Source organism: Mus caroli, unplaced genomic scaffold (assembly GCF_978045245.1).
Source record: "Mus caroli unplaced genomic scaffold, Mus_caroli_1 scaffold_15, whole genome shotgun sequence".
Classification (NCBI taxonomy): Eukaryota; Metazoa; Chordata; class Mammalia; order Rodentia; family Muridae; genus Mus; species Mus caroli.
This window is the reverse complement of record NW_028227270.1, coordinates 62796229-62822090: the sequence shown is the minus strand read 5'-3', so window position 1 is coordinate 62822090 and position 25862 is coordinate 62796229. Positions and strand designations below refer to the sequence as shown.

At 47.6% G+C, this 25862-nt stretch overlaps 1 protein-coding gene across 1 annotated transcript in view; it reads right to left on the bottom strand.

Moving 5' to 3' along the window:
* Spock1 (SPARC (osteonectin), cwcv and kazal like domains proteoglycan 1) overlaps positions 1–25862 on the bottom strand; it is a 482809-nt gene that overhangs the window by 100096 nt on the left and 356851 nt on the right. The gene's annotated exons all lie outside the window — the stretch shown is intronic.

Genomic DNA, 25862 nt, shown 5'->3' with positions numbered 1-25862 from the left:
AGTCAGTCTGTGCTGTAACATATGTGCCTCTGTTTCGGGGAATTCTGTGTGGCAGACAGCACGGCCCCCCCATCGTGTCCTTTCAACAGATAATTCAGCTCATCAATTACTTTTGTCCCTGTGTTGCAGAAGGATGTCACTGTGAGCCTCCCAGTGAAGCAATATGTCAGCTACTGCAGTCTTCGCACTTCCTGTTTCTTAGACCTGCAGAGGGGTAAAGCCTCCAGCCAGAGCTCCAGGACAAACTGACCTGAGTTCAGATCTTCCCAGGATCTATCCTTATGCACTGTAGGAAATTTAACCCCATGCCCAAGGGAAATAAAAAGAACTGCTTTTTGTGGATTCCATACAGTACACAAGAACTCAGCTAATGTTTGATGAGCACCTACCATGTGCCAGGAAAGTGAGCTATTGGAAGTGCACCAACAGCATTGAAACTGTGCACCAGGCTCTCGGGACAACATTCATCCCTCTCTTATAGTCTTCTGAAAGCCTATTAGCCCCAATGCTCACTGCGGCACCTCTAAGTAAATTCCTGCTTGGAGTCAGGACAGTTACCTAGGAAGGTAATGAGAACTTGTCTCAGGGCCTGGCTTAGTTTGTGTGTTTATCCCCCACCCCTTCCAGCCTTACAGATTTAGGAAGCCACGGCTGTTATGGCGTCTCCATTCCACTTCTGAGATGGTGCTCAGCATACCTGAGTATGGTGTCACAGAGATAATGCAATTCCATCCCCATGAGATGCTTTGCCTCTTCTGCTCAACAACAGCAGCATGGAGCAGCCGGGCCACAGCTCAGAGGCTGCAGCGTGATGTAGGATTTCAAGGCCAGGGCAACACGGCATCACCTAGAACTTCCCACTCAACCCGGGGCCACTAACCCTCTGCTGCCCCAGAGACTGCAGACTCCAAGACGGCAAAGGCTTCTCACCGCTTCCTTAGCACTAATATGAGGTGTGTTGGTAGGGCACAGGATCTACCTGAGAGGGCACAAGAAGTGAGGTCACTGGGAAGCCCCTGCTAGACAGAGATGTGTCTAAGAACCTGTGACCTCCCGAAGAAGCCTTCTGTAAGAGTATTAGAATAAGATCTCTGCTTCATTAAAGGCTCTGTAGGAGAAAGACATATCAGAGAGAGAGAGACAGAGACAGAGACAGAGACAGAGACAGAGAGAGACACGGAGACACACACAGAGAGACAAAGAGAGACAGAGGGGCACAAGAGAGACAAAGAAACAGAGAAACACAGAGATAGAGAAACACAGAGAGAGACACAGAGAGAGAGGATCAATCTATACTTGATTCTTGTTTCCACCAAAAGATCCTTTAAGTTGCCCAGTGCCCCAGTGCCCCATGTCAAGTCCACTTCACCAGTTCCTTCGATGGGCTGTCATTTACACAATCCCTTAGGAAGAAAAGGCCTCTCCAAGGGGCCCGCCATCTGCAGTAGTCAGGGGCTCTACACAAAGCAGAGGTCTCCCCTTAATTCCACCATCTCTCACATCTACACTTATAACCAGAACATAGCAAGATTTAAAAGGATGCAAACCATTTGCATAAAGAATTACCAAGTGCACCATCCTACCGGAAGTGACCACTACCACATAGAACAACAGGTAATGAGGGAGGCTGTGAGCGTTTTGGGGTTCAAGGGTTCCCTCGGGGGCTGCCTTACCTGCTCCCAAGGCAGAACAGTACTACGAGAAACAGATCTAAGGACGAGGGTAAAGAAAGGCCTAGAGGTTGCTGGAAAGCAAAGAGGGCAAAGTCTAAGTTTGGAGCCAGCATCCAGAAAGGCTCCAGAGCAGCTGCTGCTATTTCACCCACCAGCACTCAGCCGCAGCAGGATGTCTTTGGGCCTCATTGTGCTAGAGAGACCTGGGGAACTTGGCTTAAAACACACACACACACACACACACATACACACACACACACACACATGGGTGGGGGAGGAAGGGAGGGAGGGAAGGAGAGAGAGAGTGCGGGGGGAGGGGGGGCTGGTGTCTCTGAGGGAACAGGTCCTGGTGGAAAAGGAAGACCGCTTGCCTCCACAAGCAAGGAAGACTCCCTACTCACCTTCCACACAACACAGTAAGGGGATAATGGAAACAATGGGTGGTGGCTTGGACACATCAGCTCCTGTGACCCTCATAAGGCCCTCACTCTCCCTACCTGATGGCGGACTAGACGAGGATCTGGGGAGCTGTATGCTGGAGATGGCTCCCTTTACCCTCCTACCCTCTGAAAACTGCCCCTCCCTCCCCAGGAGCCATGTCACTTGGGGCTCTGTGGCAGGGCAGAGCTTGGTTTGATCGCAACTGTGCCACACACTAGTTGAGCCTGGTTCTTCTCCCTTCTGTCCACTCCAAGTAACAGTGCCTAATTTAAGGGCTGTTAAATTGAAGGCCAATGAAATAAAAATGCTCATAAAGTGTTTAGCACAGGGACTCCCTAGGTAGCCCTGCCTCTTCTTTCTCACCAAAAAGAACCCCGTGTTTTCCTGTGCCACCTCCTGGGTTAATCTGATGCATGTCCGATGGCAGAGGATATCTGAATTCCAGTAAGGAGCCTCACAGTGGCTGCTGGAACTTTCTGGTCTGTTCCTTTCTCCTCCAGCCTCCCTTACTCTGCCCCATCACCAGGTTTCTCCTATGGGTAAAACCTGCCTCTACTATATAAGAAGTAAGGGACCATCTTGTCTGGCTACTGCTTCCTGAGGCAGGGGCTGGACATTATGCAACTGTAGCCACATGTGTGTGACATGTTCTAATTACAAAGGCTCCCTGAGCTGTGTGTACCCAGCAGCTCAGGAAGAACCCAATCTCCTGAGGGGAGTTAGAGCCTAAAGGAGAGGCTCACTGACGAGGGCATAAAGGCACGAGTACAACAGCCGTGCATCAAAGCATTTACTTCCACTTACTTCTTCATGGTTCCCTGACTTCAAATCCACCACACTGGGCGTGGGTAAGCTCCTTGAACAGGAGTGGAAGGAAGCAAACATACCCAAAGAGCACCCGAACCATAGCACTTCACCACGGGTTTATAGGCTTATGTCTCTTATGGTTTAGAGATGAAATGCCCACGCCCACCCCCACCCATGGACTGAAGTGTGGCCCTAATGCAATGCCAGAAGCAGGACACTTGGAAAGAAATGTACCAATTCTTCCATTAATTAACGGGCAGATTAATGACGGCCTTCATAACTGAATAGACTCTTGAAAGGTGGCAGAAACGGTGGCAAGTGACATCTAATCAGAGGAAGTGGGCCGTGGGGAGCCCACCTACCTTGTCTTCGGCCTTTTTCTCTACACAATTCTGCTTCCTGGATATGATGGAGTTAGCGGCATTTTCATCCACATGTCCCCACCGCTATGACTTAACCACCAGCCCAAACAGTAGAGCTACGTGAGGAGGGCCGGAAACTCATAAAACTCCCAGGATCGTGAGCCCAAGTCCTTCCTCTCCTCAGGTGATTTTGCCCCCCAAATTAAAAACCTCCTCACACACTGTTCTTACAACACAAAATATAATCATTCCATCTCCCAAAGTCCAAAGTCTTTATTTTGTTCCACTACTGCTTAAAACAAGTTCAAAGTCTCATCTGCGCCTCGAGGAAAACTCTCCCCAGCTGTGAGGCTGTAAAATCAAACAGAAGCCACGTGCTCACACCTCCAGGATCCAACGACACAGGATAAACAGTATTCACAAGGCAAACACCTCTATCCCCAAGGAAGACGTGAGCAAATAAGACAGAATCCAGGCTCTCGGCAAGATGAGGACCCATCGGAACAGACGTTAGATCTTAAAGCTCAGAGTCCAGCATCCTATGCCCAAAATGGCAACAGTAGGCTTCCCGGAGCTTCAGGCAACTCCAACCTGCAAGGCTTTGTCAAGCCACAGCCCACGTGGCTACTCTCTGGGATTTGCTCTGCAAGCGAATGCCTGGCGTGCCACCAGCCTGGCATTGCATGTTGCTTTCTTAGGGCTCAAAGAGTGGTGGTGCCACTGCCAGCAATTGAGCAAGCAGAATACTGGGTAATATTTGCAGCAGCTACCTCTTGCCCCTCTACCTGGTGTCTCAGGCTCTAAAGTCTGAGTGGAAGTTGCCGTAACACCACAGCTCTTACATTTGGCACGCCTGTAGAAAGCACCATGTGGTCTCAAGGTCTGCTGCTTGCTGCCTTAGGAACGGTGACTTCAGCCATGGTTGGGTCATTGTGAACAATGGCTAGGGCAGGCAGGGAGTAAAGCAGATTCCTGAGGCAGAGACACACGGGGAGGGAGGCTGTAAGGATGCCCTTGGCCTGTTCCCTGGGACTGCCATGCAGTTTCTGGCCTAAGCTAGTAGATTTCTGAAACGGTTTTCAGGTCTTTATTGTTCAGATAAACACAACTGGCCTCTCAGAATCTGCAGTGATGTGTGTTGGACTCATCAAGGTTTTCCTTTGTTTCTTCATGTCTGTGTGTGCATGTTTCTTTCTGTGTTCCTTCCCAGATCTGGCTGTGAAGGGACCGTATCTTACATTCTTTTCAATTGCAAATCCCACCTTTAGGTTTTTACCACTGCTCCAAACCTCCCTGTATCCATTTAAACCATTCAAGACTTCCTCCACCATCCTCCTCAGAAGATGCTTCTGCAAGACACCCAAGGTCATGGGCCTGGTAAATTCCACTTCCCATAAACCCCTAGGCCTAGGGCCCGAGTGCCATTCACCCAAGCTCTGTGCAATGATAATAAGGATAGCCTTTGCTCCAATTTCCAAAAGTGCATCCTCTCTCTCCATCTGAGGCTCATTAGCATTCTGGTCAGGGGTACTCAGCTCGCCTGTGAGACATTTTCGCTCCTTCCTAGTCTCTTCTGAGCCCCAGAAGAATTACCCACAATGCTCTATTTGCAGCCTTCCAGGCATTTTCTAGTTAACTCCTCCAAACTCTGCCCTTATCCATATCTAGTTCTGACAAATATGGGGGGTGGGGGCAGTTTCTACACACACACACACACACACACACACACACACACACTGTGAAACCTTGGGCTGAAAGGCTTTATGGTTCTAAAATGGTTTCACATTTTGACTTTGTAAGAAATAAATCCCTGCTGCCCATTTTCAATACGAGGTGTTCTTATAGTCAAGGAATTCCTGGAGGTGCTAGGCTTCCTCTACCCCTCACTGATGCCTGGCACCTGTTTATTTCAGGACTTCTGGCATCAGAAAGGTTCTGACTGAAGTAAGGGTGAGCCTCAAGCTCTAAATTATTTTCTGGGTAAAGCTTTGTATTCTAGGCAAATGAAAGGTGGGGTTTGGAGGAGTACAGTTCCAGCCTGTAGGAGAAGAAGACATACATTTCTGCCACTGGGAGGATTTAAAAACCCATGGTCAGGCTGGAGAGATAGCTCAGAGGTTAAGAGCACTGACTGTTCTTCCAGAGGTCCTGAGTTTGATTCCCAGCAACCACATGGTGGCTCACAACCATCTACAACAGGTTCCGATGCCCTCTTCTGGTGTGTCTGAAGATAGCTACAGTATATTCATATAGATAAAATAATAAATCTTAAAAAAAATAAAACCAGCACAAATGAAAGCAATGCTTTCTCTAAGCAAACACATAAATCCCACCCCAGACAGGCTGCCAATTTAAGGCTCCATTTCAATGGAAGAGGGTTGAGTTTGCCTCCAGAGCAAACAAACCATGGATTATGAGATGGCAATTTCAAGTTCATCCTTTTGTCATCGAAATTGCTGTGCAATTTCTAAACTTCCTACAGAGATGTAATTAGCCAGCAGACACATCTCTGAGGCCCAGAGCATCCCTCTTTAATGTCTGTGTGAGGAAGAACAGCACCTTGGGCTGTGCCGGTGGCCATTTCCTGGCCTCTCTTCCTCTGTGGATTATACCATGTCTAGCACACAAGTACAGACTGCTCAGGGGCACTTGACCTTTTCTTGTATCGATGCTTGGTATCCTGCCAACAGAAGCAAAGTGGAAGCTAAGCCGGAGCCCCTCATCCGGCACAGGCACCGAGTCTGAGCCCTTCCTCGGACACTCAAGTAAAGATTGGCAGGCAGGCTTTCTGCTGGCAGCAGCAGCAGATAGCAGAAGCCAGTCAAGTCCAGTTGCTGTGTAGAGTTTCAACTTGAAAGCATGAGACACCTCTCAAATGTTCCACAGTCCCCAGGCTGAGGGTGGAAAGAGGCCATGGCACATAATGAATAGGCAGATTTCTTTTAAAGGAAAATGTCTTTGTTCCCTCGGGCTTTTAAGCAAAGAGCTTTGACAAGATGCAAGGCGAGTCTCCTGAGACTGTCAGGCACCTGTGCCCACAAAACACTCTCTCTTTCTTATCCTACTCTCTGGCTCTGTTTCAGATTCCAGTCTGACTCCCTCCCTCTCTACATACTAATCCAGCCACAGAACTGAGCCAGGAGCAGAAAATAAAGGTAGAAGGCACACAATGCAACTGGGACCTCAGGGCCTTGGGGTGTCCTGGGCTCAACAGTCAAGAGTCAGGCAGGGATAAGGGACTCGGGGGAGCTGGCCAAAGAAGGTAATGTGAGCTACGCAGATGCAAGTGATGCACGACTCAGCTTTAATGAGTCACCAGTTCATCTTTGTCTTCCCAAAGACTAGTTCTCCCCTACTCCACCCCATCCTTCCATGAGCACCCAGTGAGCTCTGTCCGCTGCTAGGCACTATAGTAGGTGCTGGAGAAAGACTCCTGCTCACCAGAGCTAAGTGGGTATGAGAAGGGATGGGTGTGGTCTCCAGGCTTGCCCTTCCTCTGTGCTTCTGCATGATCCCTACTTACCAGAAGCCCTTCCTTCACGCAGGTCCTCAAGGAGCCTCCTCCCATCACTGCCCAGGTGAGATCACACTCCCTCCTACTAGTCCCTCTTGGATGAGAAAGGCAGGCAGTGAGGATGAAAGGATCTGAGAGGAGCTGGTTATGATGTAAGTACTCAGTAGAGACACACTTCCAGGTAAGACCAGGATGGGAAGTCGGAGCCAGATACCGGAAGTTCCAGGGGAAGAGTGTTAATGCAGGTGTGTGTGTGTGTGTGTGTGTGTGTGTAGCCCTCTGCAGCCCTCACATGAGACAAGTTTAGCATGTATGAAGGAAGCATGCATAGTAGTAGCTGGACCAGAGCCACAGAGAAGACACAGTAAGATACGAGACAGGGGTTAGAACGCAGGGAGCAGGGAGCACTGTTCTCAAACTTCCTGTGAAGAATAGCCTGCAATCAAGGATTGATGGACACAGAGACCAGCCAGGATGCCATGTGCTGGCTTGAGAAGATGGCGGCACCTCTAATGGGACAGAGGCAATGATGACAAGGTTGGCTAGGATTGGCTACAAGGGACAAAGAGAAAGCAGAGTCAAGATGACTCCAAGGTGCTTGACCTGACTCACAGTGCCAGGGTGCAGGGCATGGGCTCACCAGCAAACTTGTGAAGTCACCGGGGCCAAGGAGATTCAAGAACTCTCTTTGGCTACATTAAATATGAGATACCAATCAATATCTAAGTGGATGACGCTAATAGGTCATCTGGGACCACTCCAAACAAGCCCCAGGATACTCTGCTTCCCTGAGGTTAAACCAGGAAAGGTTACCCTTTACAAGCTATAACAGGTCACAGAAGACCAAGCTGTTCAGTTAAATCTCCATTCCAGATCTATACCCTCCATTCATGCTTAGGCAAAGACAAACCTCTACATGAATGTTAAGGACTTTCCCCATTGACACACAGAATCCTGCAACCCACGGAGGTTGTGAGGACGGAGTTTGCTGATGGGCAGCCCTAGGCAGAGGGTGAACTGGAACCGCTATAGCTAACTCTCTGCTTCCCTTGGGAGACAGGCCCTGATGGGTAGGAATGTACTGCTGTGGGATGCTGTTTTTTACTTCTGCCATTATTACCCTTGAGTTGATGCAAACCCCATGAAAGAAAGAGAGAGAGAAAAAAAAAAAAGCCCAAGAGATTCCAAAGCAATACAGCAACACTGTTTTGAGTGACTGAAGTGGCAAGCCAAGAAAAATGACAGATACAGCGATAAAAATGTGGGCTACAAGACGTGCAATCAAGGAAGGCTGTGAGCTGTGGAGACCAAGCAACCTCAGGAGCCTTTATTCCCGCCCACGGATGAACTATTCTGTATCAACAGAGCAGAAGAAACTGGGTGGGTGGTGGGCAGGCAGGAGCGAGGGCAGCCTCCCTTGCCAGGAGGGTGGGATCATTCAGGGACTAGAGTCTGGGTGACTGTCAGACAGCACTGAGGATACGTGACAGAAGTCCTCTGCTTCTGTGACAGGGTAATGGGGGTGGGACACCTGGGGACCTCCCCTGAGGGTTCCTGCAGCCCACTCATCTTCAACCTCTGTCTATCTGCAGCGACCCCTGAGATTGCTGGGTAAAACACTGCTCTCATTACACACACACACACACACACACACACACACACACACACACACACACAGTCTTCTCTTTCCATGGCCCAAGACCAAAATAAAAACAAAACATGTTTCCATGACAACCACTTCTGAGTCAGGTAAGTGGGAGTGACTGGAGGAGTTACTGCCTTCAGAGTTGTACATCTCCATTTCCCCATTCCCCACATCATCTCCATGACCTGCTCAGAACTGGGAGGTCCAATCTCACCTGTTAGGGAAGGGAAGCAGGAAGGTGTTAATTAGATGCAGGTTTAGCCAGAGCCCTTACCACTCAGAAAAAAAATCTCTGGGTGGCCCCTAAAAAACACATTAGGGCATCAAAACTGAATCTAAGAACTGCCAAGACTGGCCCGTATTGTCATTTGTACCCACCTTTGACTAGACAGGATTAACAACTTCAGTCTGCAGCAATATTCCTTGTAAGATGTGGTGTGTTTTTTACATATATATACACACACACACACACACATATATACATATATACATATATACACATATACACACACATATGTGTGTGTATATATATATATATATATATATATATATATATATATATATATATGCGCATACATAGACAGGCACATACACACTTTCTACCTATCACTGACAGAATCCTCATAGATGACTCTGAATTGAGACTGTTTTGCTACTGGCTTTGGGAGTCGGGGTGATGCTGTACCTGGCTCTTCCATCTTAGACTAAGAGACTATGGACGTGTTGCCGAGTCTCTCCCTCCTACCTGCCTTCTTTGTTGTCTTTTTGCCTTCTCTCTTCCTCTGCATTATCCGAAGACTGGATTTGAGGACACGACAGTGCTCATCCCGCAGGACTGGTGTCTTAACCGTGTCCCAGTGAAGCAAGGCGGTGGCACAGGGCAGACAGTGTAGCTCAGTTCCTGATACTCATGGTCAGCGGGGAGGATCTGAAGTGGAATGGTCAGATCAAATGTGGTAAAGGCGGCTCTGGAGCAGACCCTGGTCTGTGTTCCTGTGGGCAGAGAGCTGTCTTTGCTTAACTCCTGGGGACCCCAAAAGAATCCTCGGCTGAGTGGGTTTCCCCTGTATGTCTGGCAGACATGAATCCAGCGCGGGAGTGGCTAATGCTGAGACAAAACTGGCTGCTGCCACAGAGATCCTTTAACCTTGGCTCAAAGACCCCCGCCGAGCCCAAACAACTAGTTCTCCTTGGCAAGCTCTGTAAAGCACAGCCAGGGGGACTGAGCAAGCCCCCAAGTGAACAGCAGGCTGGGATGAGGTGATGAGGCACTGAGCCTGCAGACAGACAGACAGACAGATGCTCACACCTGAAGAGCTGACTGGGTGGGGCTTTCTCCACTTCCTGCCATCACCTAGGTGAGGCAATACTAAACTCAGAGCCACCCTGACTTCAACACAGGAACTCCCGTACCTGACCTTGCTTACTTCATATTAGAGAGATGAATGACAAGGAGACTGAGCATCCTTACAGAGGTGAGCTTGAGCATCTACCATGTTGGAGTAGGGGTGGCGTGTGTGTGTGTGTGTGTGTGTGTGTGTGTGTGTGTGTGTGTGTGATCACCACCGAGTAAAGGACCATTCTTGCCCCAGCCAAGGACGGCTGCAGAGGATGTCCTCAATAAGAGTTCCCTGCTGCTGTCTTTAGTACCACCACTCCCCCGTTGTTCAGACTATGGCACAACTTCATGTATGTGGGGACTAAAGGCAGAAGAAAATACTGAGAAGGAAGTGAAATCTGAATCCCCCTCGAACCAGAGGGGAGACTGGGGAGGGGCTTAAGAAGGGGAAATAAAATAGACATAGGGGGTGGATGGAGGGAAGAGAACCAGGTGGGGGAGGGGTGGGGGATGGGGGAGGGGAACAGGAGGGCTCAACTGGGGTAGGACAGAGAAAGAGAGTACTGGGAGAGAGAACTGGAATCAGTTTGGAGTCGGGGTGTGGGAGGCTTCTCTAGGACAAACTAGAAACCTAGGACAAAGGAAACTTCCAAGAATCTATGAAGGCTACCCTAGATAAGACTCCTAGGAATGGGGTGGAACCTGAACCAGCCATCTCTTGTAACCAGGCAAGACTTCCAATGGAGAGACTGGGACACCAAGCCAGCCACAAAACCTTTGACCTACTATTTGTCTTACTATAAGATTTTTCAGGGGTAAAGATGGAGCAGAAATTGAAGGAATGGCCAACCAATGCCTGGGCTAGCTTGAGACGCATGCTGAGAGAGAGAGAGAGAGAGAGAGAGAGAGAGAGAGAGAGAGAGAGAGAGAGAGAGAGAGAGACCATCCCAGACATTACTAATCATATTCTGCTGTACTTGCAGACTGGGCCCTAACATAACTGTCATCTGAGAGGCTTCACCCAGTAACTAGTGGAAACAGATGCACAGACCCACAGCCAGAGCTTGGGAAATACTATGGAAGAGGAAAGGAAGGACTGAAGGAACCAGAGAGATCAAGGAAACCACAAGAAAATTTACAGAATCAATTAATCTGGACCCATAGAGGCCCACGGAGAATGAACCACCAACCAGAGATCATGCCTGAGACAGACCTAGGCCCTCTGAACATACATAACAGTTGTGCAGCTTGGTCTTTCTGTGGGACTCCTAACAGGAGGAGCTGGGGCTGTCTTTGACTCTGTTCACTGCCTTTGGATCCCTTCCCCCCTAACTGGGCTGCCTTGCATAGCCTCATTAGGAGAAGATATGCCTCGTCTTACTTCAACTGGACAGGCTAAGGTGGGTTGATGTCCGTGGGAGGCCTCCACTTCTCTGAGGAGAAAGAAAGGAGCAGGGATGGAGGAGAAGAGGAGAGGGGGGAACTGGGAGAAGAGGGAGAGGAAGCTGTGATTGAGATATGAAGCTAATTAATTACCTAATTAATTAATTAGTAAAAACCACTATAGGCATATCTATGCGACTTAAAAAGGTTCCAAGGACTTAGTCTGTATTAACTTAGCTTCTTACAATGACCCTTCAGCCTCATTTGCAGAGAAGGAAACTGAGACACAGAGAGATGGAGCTCTGGGCAAGTTCTGCCCTGTGACAGACAGGCCAACTTTCTCCTGTCTGTCTGTCTGTCTGTCTACTGCTCTACAGCTAAATCACAATCTGCTTCCATATCTGCCTTCTCCTGACATAGAGTATAGCCTGGGAATAGAACCAGCAACCAGCAGGGGCCTAGCAGACAATAAGTGTGATTGGGACTCTGGAGGGCCACCTCAGGAGACCCAAGGTGATCTCCAGCCAAGTTCATAGCCCTTTCCAGGTCTGAGGACTTGGAGGCTTAAATGTATAGATCCCCTACAGAGTCAGAAGACAAAGCAGCCACTGCCAATCACGTGGTCCTCCAAGGGCCATCTCCCTTGCTCCTCTGTCACCTACAGCATGAATGGCTGTGTCATACTGATCGGGAAGGCTGCCCTCATCTACACCAGCCACTGGTTTTCCTCTCAGACACTTACCCAGCCAGAACTTCACCTAAGTGAGCTTTCTCTGAAAGGCCAACAGATGTAAAGGTCACTAGGAGGCTTCCTCTACAACATCTGCCACCCTCCAGTTGGCTCCAGTGGCTGTTGTTCAGTCGCCAAGACCTCTTCCTATGAAAATGGAGAAAAAAAAAGCCATCCTTGCCACCTGGAAAGCAGATATCCTACCTAGAAGGATGTTAAAACCTGAGACGTGCTTCAAGAGCAGTTTCCCTGTGAAAGGAGACTCAGATGGAAGCTCACATCTTTTTATATCTTTCAGTGTTGGAAAAAACACATTCAGAAAGCATCAATTCCATCCTTCCATTAGCAGATGAGATGGAAGAACAACAAAGTCTTTCTAGCAGATGGGGAGTGTCAACAACTGAACTGAGAGCCGAGAGACATGGAAGCAACTGCAAGGATGGACCACTCCCTGATCATGCCCAGCATGGAGCATGGACCTGAATTCTTGAAGAAAATTACTTAAACACTTGTATTGATGTATAATCAAAAAAAAAAAGTCTACATACTTTAAGTCTATACTTCAAAGAGCTTTGGTAAGTATACATATCTGCATACACTTGCAGAATCATGACCATAATACAGATATTTATCATACCATCATGCTTCAAGCTTTCCTCACACCCTTTGAAATCCCCCTTTCTCATTATTTCCCTCCCACAATAGCTAACCATTGATTTATTCTTCTAGTAAAGATTAGCAGCTTCTGTTTTATGAAGTTTTTATTAATGTAGTCAATGTATAGTATCCTGAGCCTGGTTTTTCACTGCATAATTAGATTAATACTCAGTATGTTGTTACATGTATCTATAATGAATGCCTTTCTATTTCTGGCTTTTTTTTTAACTATACAACATTCTGGTTTGATGTGTCTCTGAGAAGTTCAGATGCCAAAAATGTAATTTTTCAATGCAGTTGTAGTGGAAAGTAAGGTCTTGTGTAAGCCCAGCTTTCTGTCACTGTGACAAATTCCCAAGACATTCAAAAGAGGAGAAAAGATTGACCTAGGCACGTGTTCTCAGAGGGTCCAGCCCACAGCCAGCTGGATTCGTTGCTTTGGAACCATAGAGAGGGGTGACATCAAGGAGCAGGGGGTTGTTCACTCAGTTTCTCAGCTCAGAGTGACCAGAAAGCACAGGGACAGAGGAGGGAGCCTTCAGGAGCATACCTCCATGGCATAACTATCGTCCCCACCTCTGAAGGGCTCCATGGACTCTGGACAGCACCGCAGCTGAGGCTCACAGGCTGTCAGCACTGCCCACTGGAAGACATTCCATCCAGACCAACAAGAGGAACTCTGGCTCTGAGAATAACCCTTCAAGGACTGATTTAAGACTTTCTTGAGCACATAGCTTAGCTATGAGGATTTGGGATAAAGGGTTTGGGCCCTGTTGTAGGAGTCCAGCAACATTGAGACATGCTTCAGCCCTAGACATTTCAGATTAGCCTAACACTCTTTGATAAGTGTATATAACTCATTGTCTAAGTCTCAAATTGCCCTTTGTGTTGAAACACGTTGAACATTTGAACTTTACGGCTGGATCTGAAAAGTCTGTCGCTCCATTGAGGGGTCTAATTCTTCATGGCCACCTCTCACAGTAGCTCGCTTGCTTCTAAAGAGTCACGGTCTGCCTGGCAGGGCCTGGGGAAGTCCTGTGAAACTGTCAGGTATGGATCCGACACTGCTGAGAGGATTTGTGTTAGCTTTTCCAGGCACCCTTGTGCCTTCCTCCTCAGGACCATTTGAAGTCAATCTATCTCCTGCAGCACGCCAAGAATATAAATAAGAACGGCCACTGCAGGCTGAGATGCCTGTGGTGACAGAGCCACGGGACAGTTTGCCAGCCATTAACTCTTCTCTCTACGGCATGCCTCGGTCCCCATGTGTGTCTTTAGATGTTTTCTGGGCTGTACCCACCATTCCTGGGTACGAGTGGGCTCTTTGTGGCAGTATTACAGATTTGCCTTCATTCTTTTTCAGGAGTCTAAGCTGAGACTCACAAGTGCTCCTGTAGTTCTGATTCACTCCCAAGCAGATTGAAAAACAAAAACAAAAACAAACAAACAAACAAATAAGCAAGGGAGAATTAAAAAAAAAAGACACCTTAAACTCAAAACCACCTCAAACTCAAGGGGCATCCACAGATGATACTAGACTTATTCATGGGTCTTTCAGCTACCATTTAGGACTTAAGGAATTGTCTCCACTCTGCATATGGTTATCTTTCCAGTGCTTCTGGTCTAGTTTGGAATTCCACCTCCCAACACTGTAATGCAGGGGGCAGAATCCTACCAGGACCCTCTCTCCTGAACCAGGTTTTTGTCTTGAATTTTGCAAGATTAAACATTCAAAAATGACCTGTGCGTCACAGGTAGGACTTTCTGTCAGTGGGTTTGGGTACCTCTGGGACATCGTACACTTGGGTAAGTTCAGGCCCAGGCAGCTCCTGCAAGGCCATAAACAGACACATGATGGCACTGGCATTCAGAAGAAACAGGTAACCTTCTCTGGCATGAGGGGGGCAAGGGGATTCACTGAGGAGACAGCACTCAGGCTGAGCCTTATGGTTGGGATTCCAGGTTGGTGGCTCCTTTTACTGATAGGAGGCTGGGTCTGTTCTCTCCCATCACTGTGAATTAAGTGCAAAGACCTGGGGAGTTGGCTGGGGATGCTGCCGAGTGCCAGTTGCACTTTGTATTCACAGAGCCATGGGTTCAAACTCTGGCACAAATAAATAAATGTGAAAATATCATCATAAAAAGGTGCATGCTCTGTCCTACCTTGATCAGCCATCTCATATACCATCAGTCAGGGTATGCATTGTTTCTCTCTCCTCCGGGGGCCCAAATGGTTGACTTGGACAGCTTTCCACAGGAAAAGGTTAAATAGTAGGAGAGATACTGCCCTAATCCCAAACATGGACATCTTTGCACATCCTACCTTGACTGATACTTAAAGCATCCTTGCTCACTCTATCTTGACTGATAGATACACCCTTGTGCACCCTACCTTGACTGATGCATACACCCTCATGCATCCTACCTTGACTGATCCATGCCATTATCTTCATTCTCTCTGTTTGGAGAGAGGTTATGGTTAGGGTGAGGTTAGAAACAAAGTCAAGGAGCCTTCCAAATGAGCTCCATCATATCGGGGTCTCAGGGCCTTGCAGTGCCTGGCTTCTGGGCCGCTAGTGCACAGCCCATCTTTGGGAGAGGGCTCAGTGCCAAAGCTGTTCCTAGTGGCTCTGGAGAAGAACTTAGGAAAAGTCATTCTTGGGGTTTGAGAGCTTTCCTAATGGCTGGAGTGTGCTCTCTAAGCATCTCACTGGCCTGGACCTAGAAGTCTAGCAAAGCCACTAGAACTTAGAAGACATCTTTCCTCATTGTACATGTAATTAGAGGTTTCTAAGCTTGTGGTAGAAAGTATGCTGGAGACCCTGAATTCAGTCACCTGTTCTGAACAAGACAATATGAAAAAGCCCTGATTTTTCACTGATTTCAGAAGAGGGAAAATGCTTTAGTAGAAGTGAGGGCATTGCTGGAACTATTGCCCTCATTGGTTAAGTGAGGCCCAGTTCAGGTAAGTTCTCACCGAGCCTAATAAAGAAGGAGAGGTTCCTTAATCCCCCCACATGCTGTGCAGGTCCCAGTCCATGGTTGGAAGTGAGCTGAGCTCCTTCAGTACTGACAACTTCTGAGGCTGAGCTGTTCTCTTGGAAAACATTGAGAAAGACGCATGGCTGTACTCCTGTGAGCAATTTGTCCAAAGGGAAGGTTCTGTTTGTTCCCCTTAAAGAAAGCAACAACATAATAACCTAATTAACATTGTTTGTAATGACTTAATTGGATTTATAGCACTGTGCATAGTTATTCTGGCCAGGGACATTTCCATCCTTTAAGCAGTTGGTAGGTAGAGGTCTTAGGTGTTTTGCAGTTTTTCTCACCCGTCTTCTCATCTCCTGAGTAGGAGAGACCACGCCTCATCGTGTTCAGGTAAGTGCTTTATCAATAGCTTACCTGTGCATCCAGCAGAATTGACAGCAAGAAAGCTTCTTTTTCCTAATGTAGTTTTCACAAAGGCATTAACTAATTACATAATGTTTTACTCAGGGGCATTTACAAAGAAGAAATAATAATCTAGTCTTCACATCTCAGTTAAACATATTTCTGCATAAAGGACTTAGAAATAAGTGGTGTAATAATTAATTGAATTGCTTCCTTTTCCAACTTCTATGATGACTCTGCACGCTGAGGAAGTCTGAGGAAGTCTGGGTAAATCCATGCCTTTTTGTTATGGATGGCGTGTGAACATCTGTGCTTCCTGAAAATGTCATAACAACCGCTTTGCCCAGTAGTTTATCCTCAAGAGTCAAAAGACAGTGTTATCTTTGAATGTCTTAGAAGAAAAGGGATGAAGATAACTGACAATTCACGGGTCTCGCCTTCTGAAGAAAGTCTGAAGGATTAGGCCAAAGCTTCCAGGTATTCTGCATTCAGTGACCACTCTACTTTATTTAGGGCTCCCTCCTTTAATTAGACCACATCCTCAGTATAAAGAGTTATCTCTTTTTTCTCACATGCCCCTCCATGGACACTGTTCCTGCTCCTGCTGCAGAGCTGGCCGAATGACTAGGAATGCTTACCACACAAGAAGATCCAAATTAAAGCCAGGTACTGTCTCCTGGGCCTGGGCCCAGCAGTAAGAGGTGGAGATGGTCAGATCCCAGGAGCTCGCCAGCTAGTCAGTCTAGCTGAAACAGCATGATTCAGGCTTAGTGACAGACACAGCTTCATTAAAAAAATTGAGGCAGAGGATGATAAAGGAGAATATCAGACATTTTCATCTGGCCTCCTCCTCATCTGGCCTCCTCAAGCATGTAGCATGGTATACACACACATACACACACACACTCACACACACAGATACACACATGCACACACACACACAAAGACTAAAAGCATTCTCACACTGGCTCAAACTACTGCTACTTAGATAGCCTCAAAGAAGTTACCACACCTGATAGCAGAAAAGGTGCTTTTTAAATGCACAGTTAAAATGTGCCCATCCTCTTTTCCTTTTATTAAAAGAGTCTTTTTCTTCATCACAGTGAAGTGGGGCTCGCAGGGCCAAAGCAGGCCACTCACAGAGCCTCATTAGCCCAGACAAGGACTAGAATAAGAGATGTCTTATGATTCAAAATGAGCCAATTAGAGGCCCTCCCTGAGGTCCAAGCACAGGCTAGGTAGATTTCCTTGGAGTTGCTAATGTGAAAACAAGGTGTTTGAGGCTTTCAAACCCATATTGTCTGCAAAGAGAAAGAGACTATCTGCAGAAGGTAGGCAGAGGCAGCAGGCTAAAGGGTGGGAGACACGCCATATTACTCACAGAGAGTTTTCCTGGCTCCCATCAAAGCCTGGCTGTCTCAGAGGACCCTCAAACCTTTATCTATCTATCTATCTATCTATCTATCTATCTATCTATCTATCTATATGTTTACCAATTGATATATCCATCAATCTATATATCTAATATCTATATATCTATAATCTATATTATCTATATCGATACCTATATCTATATCTAGATAGATAGATAGATAGATATAGATAGATAGGTGATAGATAGATAGATAGACAGACAGACAGACAGACAGACAGACAGACAGACAGACAGATATCCTGTGTTGAGTTCCTGACTTGGATAAGCCCTCTTTCTTCCAAGTGACTTTTGGTCATCATTTTTATCATGGCAATAGAAAACAAATTAGGATGCACACTCATGAGTAAATGCCATTGCTGGTCCCAAATATTAATTGGGAGGGAAGAGAAACAGCAAAAGGATCAACATGGTAATGAAGTATCAAAGCATGTGTGCATGTATGTGCATGTGTGTTTGAGACTTCTCAACCATGTCGATCTTTTTGCTGCCCCCTGCATTAGCACTTTGGAATCAACAATTGTATTTACTCATGAGTGTGTGTCCTAGTTTGCTTTATATTGTTGCGATAAAAAATGATGACCAAAAGTCACTTGGGAGGACCAGGACTTATCCAGGGTAGCTCAACAAACTCCGCTTACTGACTTGCTCCCGTGGCTTTTTGCTTTTTCACCTTGATATATATATGGAGGGAGAGGGAGAGGGAGAGGGAGAGGGAGGGGGAGGGGGAGGGGGAGGGGGAGGGGAGGGGGAGGGGGAGGGGGAGGGGGAGAGGGAGAGGGGACTTAGCAAGTACTACCTTCCTCCTTAGTGGTGCTGAAATGACACCATGCAAGATACCACATTCATCTATGCTTCAGCTGGTTGTCAGATTTCAGAAGGGCACAGAGCTGTCTAAGATTAACCTACATACCCAGCATCCTTTGCAGCTTGCTAGGGCCTATGAGGTAATTCTGGGTAACAGGCCATTTATAGGTGAGGCAGATGACTCATAAGTGGTTCCCACTTTCCTTACTGGTTTCAAAACTGGACTGGCTGGGCCTCACCCATAGGGAGAATGTCACTATTCTAAGTACCGTGGATGACTGAATACCAAGCTAAATGGATCCTGGGTCGCACAGTCTGGACGCAGCACCTAAGTTCAGTGTTGCTTCTGTGAGAGCTGAAAGCCAAAGCTGATGCACTTATGCCTCTATTTTATTTAAGGTTTTGTCACGGAGGCTAGAGTCAATATCCTTGTGAATATGCAGCTAATAGTATAAATAGTGTTTACACTTACTCCTCCTGGAAGGCCTTAAAAGGGGGCGGGGACGACAAAACGAGAGCAAAAAAAGTATTTAAAATAGCTGAAGGTTACCTCAGAAATGAGCTCTCATTACCAAATGATATCTGACTCCCCCAGACTAAGACAGGAAGTTGTAAATGAACATGGCCTGAGGGGGGAAGGCAAATTGGGGCACCTGCCATCTACAGTGGATTTCTCCCAAAATCTCAAACTTTCTGATGTAGGAAGCAGAATCGCTTTGAGTTGGCTAGAAACTGCCAAGGAACTCTCTGGGGTTCCAAAGCCTCTTCTGTTGGCCTTTTCTGTGCAATAGAAAAGCCAAAGACCTGGATCTGACTCCAGAGAGTCTCAGTGTCTGTCTGTCTGTCTCTCTGTTTCTCTCTCTCTCCCCCCTCCCCTCCTCTCCCTCTCCCTCTCTCCCCTGAGTGGACAGAGCAGGTGACTGTCACTTATCCTCACAGTGCTATCTGAGAGGAACATGAGCATCTGGAGTCATGTGCATGTGTCCTACCTACAGTTCCCAATCCGCTGATGTTCTTCTTCATCAACCACAAGGCTTGCTCTCTCAGGAGCTGTTTGCAAGTGAGGACCAGTCATGCTGCATGGATCTGCAGGGAACAGACCTAGCCCTAGCCCAAATGCCTCTATTCCCAGCCGAAACTAATGACAAGCAAAATGGGATAACAGCCCTCTCGTGGCTGGAATGCTCACAGGTCAGACATCCTAGATGCTGAGGACAATGTCTAAAGCTATCTGGAGGAGTCTCACACACCCTCCGCGTCCTCCCCCCCCCCCCGAGTCAGCTTCAATCCACTGAGTTTCCTATTCTTGGAAAACAGGCCAATGGAGAATACACTTGCCAAGAACTTCAGACACAACCTTTACTTGGTAGCAATTGTTAGAAACTATTAAGATGCCCCAGCAAAGATCATATAATCCATGGTGACAACGTTTGGGAAGAAATGCCAGCCCTGTAAAGCAGCCGCTCCCCCACCTCCCCGCGCACACACCCCTCACCCTCCCTTGCACTTTTAGAACCTAAAGCACCCATTTTCTCTCATAGCAGTTCTTAACTCTGCATCTTTCTTCAGTGTCTAGACATAAACGAGCCATTTGCTAATTGTTTAACAGCTTTTAAGGAAGGAGATGTGGGGGAAAAGGCAGAGAGCAGATGGGTGTTTGCCTGCTTGTTTTCCAATTATCAACAGCCAGGCAGGTGCCAGAGAACAGGGCTAACTCTCCAGAAACCTGTGCCATTAAGAGACCCCTCCTTTTGAAAGGCCAGTCCCAGATCCTGGCTTGGAAAAGGAGCCGTTGTGGTTATCAGAGCTTCAGCCAGCATGGCCAACAAACTCCCAGGGAAAGATCCAGGCAATGAAACTCCCTCCAGGCGCAGGGTCTAATTGGTCTGGGTATCTGAATTGAAGGAAATACCTTCTTATCATATACCTTCATAGGAAGGGCTCCTGCATTTTAGGTACCATCATGGTCTGCAGTTCCAGATATCATGTACCCCAGTGGGGGAGAGTCATGGACATCAGGTGCATGGGAAGCCATAATGAGGAGTACCATTTTCAAAAGCAGTCCCAGTCAGGCCCTCCCCCTGCCCTCTCTGAGCTCCCACAACCCGAGCATCACTCCAAATCTGCTGCTGTTTCTAAAATAGCTTTCCCCTTCTACAAGCCGAAACCCAGGCTGGCCCCCTGAATGGAAGATGATCACAAAATACCCTGCTGAATGGAACCAAAGTCCAGCAGCCTGGACTCTCTGTTCCAGTCCTATTCTGCAAGCCTCCATCCAGCTATACAGGGGACAGCAGAGAAAGGAAAGGGGTTTGCAAATGGTGTGCTCCATCCAGCTATACAGGGGACAGCAGAGACAGGAAAGGGGTTTGCAAATGGTGTGCTCCATCCAGCTATACAGGGGACAGCAGAGACAGGAAAGGGGTTTGCAAATGGTGTGCTCCATCCAGCTATACAGGGGACAGCAGAGACAGGAAAGGGGTTTGCAAATGGTGTGCTCCATCCAGCTATACAGGGGACAGCAGAGACAGGAAAGGGGTTTGCAAATGGTGTGCTCCAAATAAAATAGGCACAAGCAAACTCTGCTGACTGAGAATCTGCAAGCTCAGTTAGGATGAAGATGTGTCCTTATGCTGAGCCCACAGCTGGGGTGACTTTATGTGTTTCACATCTATCTGTCACCAAGACCAGGCTAACCTCCCTGCTTTCTACACATGTCAAAAACCACTGTGACAGCCAGGAGGTCACTCCATCACCAGCATTTGGTCCCATCCCACACACTCCCAAGCCTACACGAAGGCAGCTGAATCCTAAACTGTGACTCTTCAATGGGCTTCCACCCACCCACCCCCAAATCTTACAAGCAGAAGTTCAAACTTCTTTGTGGCCTTCAAATTGCTGAATGTGGCTGAATATTTCTCTATAATCAGCAAATGTCTCGCTTCTATCTGGATGCAAGAAAGAGATGAGATCTTGCTAGGACCATGGCTTTCTCTGAGAAAACTGCCTATTCCTCCAAACTAATGGGAGTGATCCTGCTCAGTGCTCCCAAAGACCTTCAGTGCCCCTTATCTACACAACAATTGTCTTAACCCACTGTTGCTATGACAAAATGCCTGAGGTTAGGTAATGTATGAAGAGAAAAAGTTTGTTCAGCTCACAGAGTCCCTTGGAAACCACATGCCCTGTAACTGTCATGACAATGACATCACAGTGGGAACACATGTAAGATAATAAAACATTATAACGCAGGATCCCAGGGCCCAAGATGGGATCTGGTCTCACTCTTTACAGAACAGCTCATTCTCTTTTTTTTTTTTTTTTTTTTTTTTTTTTCCGAGACAGGGTTTTTCTGTGTAGCCTTGGCTGTCCTGGAACTCACTTTGTAGACCAGGCTGACCTTGAACTCAGAAATCCGCTTGCCTCTGCCTCCTGAGTGCTAGGATTAAAGGCATGCGCCACCACGCCCGGCTAGAACAGCTCATTCTTGTGAGAACATAAACCATATGGTTAATGTTAATCCCGCCCAAGATCAGTGTACCTACTGCCCTAATTACCTCCCATGGGGGCTGGCCTCTTAAAGGTACCAACAACGTCAGCACTGTCACAACAGAGCTGAGTCTCCAAGCACATAAACTTGTATGAGACAGACCACCTGCTATAATCATAGCAGATTGCTTTTCAATGTGTCTCTGCCTTCCTTACAAGTTCCACACAAAGGGAGCACTATCCCTTTTTGACCTGTACAATGACTATGCCCTTCAGCACCCTGTTTAACATGGAGGAAGAAAGAATTCAATAACCATTGAGCTTCTGTAAGACATTTTCGGGTTTTTTTGATGGATAGAAGAATATGACAGGAAACTAAGAAAGAGTCATGACATTTCCTGCCTAGAGGCTAAGGGTCAGTGTCCGCTTCACACTCTGCAGTGAGCGACAGTGTTGGCTTTGCTTTCCAGGTGACCTCATCTGTCATCTCGAGACTGCAAGCTTGTGTGCTGATCTTAGGTTCTGGGGAGTCAGACCTCTATGTGGTACCACTGGGGTTGAGATATTGGAAAATCCCCGCTGTAGAATGCTACTCCTGAGTATACTCTGCCCCCCCCCTTACCAGTTCTAGAAACCTCCAACTATCCTGGACAGACACAGGAACAAAGCTTGGCCCATGTGTCCTCAGGAAAGTCACCTGTTTCACAGTCAGCTTGAGAAGTTGACTCCTTTGTCCTGCCTTCACTGACTCTCCACAGCCATCAGACCCATCTTGAAGAGATAGACAATTCAACTGGAAAATAGGGATGGCTCACCTACGGTGATGCCAGGCCTGGGCTGGGCTTTGGCCAGAGATGATTTTCATAAGTTTGACTTTATAGTATGAAATCACTTCTGCTCACTCAAGCACCATAGTCTCATGTCTTCTATGACCTTGAAAGGCCATAGCCCCAGGTGATAGGAAGTCAGTGATTACTACTAGCTAATTCATTCAGTCACATTGGCTGAGCCTCTATTAGTATTCTCCAAAGCTTTGTCTATAAGACCCAAACGTCTTCTTGAAACTGAATAAACAAGAGGCTCTGTCTTTAAGGCCAATAAGCAAAAAAAAAAAAAGAAGAAGAAGAAGAAGAAAGCAAACCTGACCAGATGGAAATGTGCCCTCTGGAAGAAAGCCCCTCTGAATACCATCATGGTTTACAACTGGCCTCTGCCTCATAGGCCTTAAGCAATCAGTTCAAGGCTTATGAATTAACCATGTTTGATTTGTTACATTCACAGGGAACAAAGACAGAAGACGGGGACACTTGTACCAGGACCCAACATCACCTCCTCTGCAATGCTGTCATTCTCAGCAGTCCGTGCTGCTCTGTGAGTACTTTTCCTTCTCACAGTAGCCAAGGGAAGCTTAGCCTGGCCAGGTGGGTGCAGAACAGGACCTTGGTCAGCAGTGAGTGCCCAGGTAAAGAACATACACAACCCAGAAACAGCTTTGAAGAACTGGTTCAGTTTAATTGGGGGGGGGGGGAGCAAAGGCTATTTAAACCTTCGGGGGTGAGGAAGGGACAGTGGAGCAAGTGTAGGCCAGGGTGCTAGGGATCCCTCATTTGCATAAGGAATTCCAAGTGCTACTGGACATGACCTTATAAGGATAAAGGGAGTTTAACCTGGCTACTGGCTATGGCTAAGTGACCTCCCCTTGTGAGGCAAGAGTGGGGCCACAGGCTACTTGCATCAGAACAAGCAGGACCAAGGTGGGGGGAGGGGGAGATGGTCCTACTCCTGCCGATCTCAGAATGAGATTTCCAGGGTTTGGACAAGCCTCAACCCTACTCCTGCTCCAGGACTGCTCTTCCCAGTCCCACAGCTTCCTGGTCCCACAACTCTGCTTCCTTGTTTTAATGTCACTGAAGTAGGTAGAACACAGACACCCAGGCAGAAGACCAGGAGCATCATGACCTGCCATAAGCCATGTGCTGAGGAACCTTACTATAGCTTGGATCTGGAATACACACCCACAGCCTAAAGTCAAAGGTTTGACCCCAGTCCACGGTACCACTGAAGACAGTAGAACCTTCAGAAGGTAGAGCCCAGAGGGAAGAGGTTAGATCACTGAGAATATGTCCATGGTGGGGGGTATCAGAGTCTCAGGTCCCTTCAATTTCTTTCTTTCCTTTCTGTGGCCACCATAAGGTGAACAGGACTCTTCTGTCTCATGGCAAGTACTTCCAGGTTGAACTGTGCCTGCGCAAGCCCAAAGCAACGGAGCCAAGTGATACAGTGAGACCTCTGAGGCCACCAGCCAAGAAACTATCCATCTTTGAAAGCTGATTATCTCAGGCATTTTATAACAGCAACAGAAGATGAACATATTATATACTAACAACAATGTTTGATGCCTGACTAAGCTACCGTACACCTTTTTCTTTTGATGGAGGCTGGGAGACATAGACTGGTCTCGCTTATTCTGCCTCCTGGCAGAGTGGTTCTGGGGATGGGGGAGGCCTCTGAGAGCTTTGCTCAGCTCTGCATAGAGGCCAGTTCTCTTTGGAAAATGAGGAGTCATCAGGGTGGAATTTTCCTGCATTGTAACCAAGTTATCCACCTGCACCTGAAAGAAGCGCATGTTCCCTACACAAGCTGACCTCCCAGACTATGGGAGAGCTCTGATCAGCAAAGCTTCTGACACATTTCTGGAGGAATCGACAGCCCTCAGGGACTAGTGCATTAGACAGGTCACTGTGGCTCTGCAGCTTGGATCCACCCAGGACCTGCTATTTTGTCAACTCTGCATTTTACCTTGCCCTCTTGGCAACTGTCCATGTGCCTGGCACCTGGGTCTCGGTGAAAGAAGATAAAAGCAGGACCTGACTTTGAGAATGGGGCAGGGATGGAGGGACAAGAATAAATTTTCAGTGACGCCTGTAAACCCACTAACCTACACATGTTGGCGGGTATCGGAATCAAACTGAACAGGTCAGCTCAGGAACTTTGGGAAGGTCATGGACCACTTGCCCCTCTGGAAGGGAGAGGCCAATTAACATTCCTGGGTTGGGGGGGGGTGAGGGAAGTGTTGGGGAATGACCTGTGGGTGGGGACACATTCCACAGGATGGACCTTTGCCCACCTTCAGACAAGGAAAGTCCTTGCCTCCTCATTCCCTAAAAACCAATCAGTTTAAAAAATTACATTGCTCTGCCAATCACATTGTGCCTAATGGCTGCCTTCCTGAAAACTGTTTACGAAGCTCACTGAATAAGCTGCAGGGTCACCATTTTACCTTTAGTGCAGGACGACCCCAACACGCTGGACCAATAAATTCCTCTTGCTTTTTGCATGGATTACCAGCTCCACATAGTTCATTCAGGGAGTTCCCGGCAAGCTAAGGCTCACCAGAGTCTTACAAAACCATTACTAACATCTGTCTCTAATCAATTCTATCTGAGATCAGGAGGATGAAGGGGAGGAGAAACTGAGATGTGCTGGTGCTTTGTAGGCAAGATGCACTTACTGGCCCTGACCATGGACAAAGTGGTTCTAACTCACACAGTAGGTCTGCAGTTGGAGAGGGGAGGATGATGACTCTGTCCAAGGCATTCATCTGCTTCGTCTCTACTAGATGATATTGTCCCAGCTCCTAGCACATTGCCTGGAACACAGCGAGGCTGCCAATGATACCCATGGAGCTAATAAATGAACTGACTGCGCCAAGGCTTCCCTGCTAAAACACAAGGCGGCATCTAGCACAGAGGGAGTTGCGGGGGGCCGGGGAGGGGGGAGCATCCATGGGCTCAATGATGCCACTAAGACTGAAGAGAACAGCAGCAGGGAGGGTTTGTCCCAGGCTCTTGTGGTGTGCACTGTGAAGATCAGTTTGGATAACACAATTATGTGCACTGCAGGAAAGGGACAAGGGATGGGGCAGGGGCAAAAACACTTGAGACTTATACAGCAATAAGGGTGACATGGGTATTCTCTGTAAGAGCTCGCTAGCTGTAGGCTCTACTCTATAAAACATCAGGGAAAGTCAGCGAGGCAGCTGAGGTGGGAAGTACCAAAGCCCTGTTTCTCCATCAATAGCACCAACTCCTAGGCTGTTCCTCCATTGGGTCCAACTACGCATCGTGCGCTGTTTGGACATTGCGCATCTCACTTCTCTCCTCCCACCTTGGCCTTCAGCCACTGCAATCTCA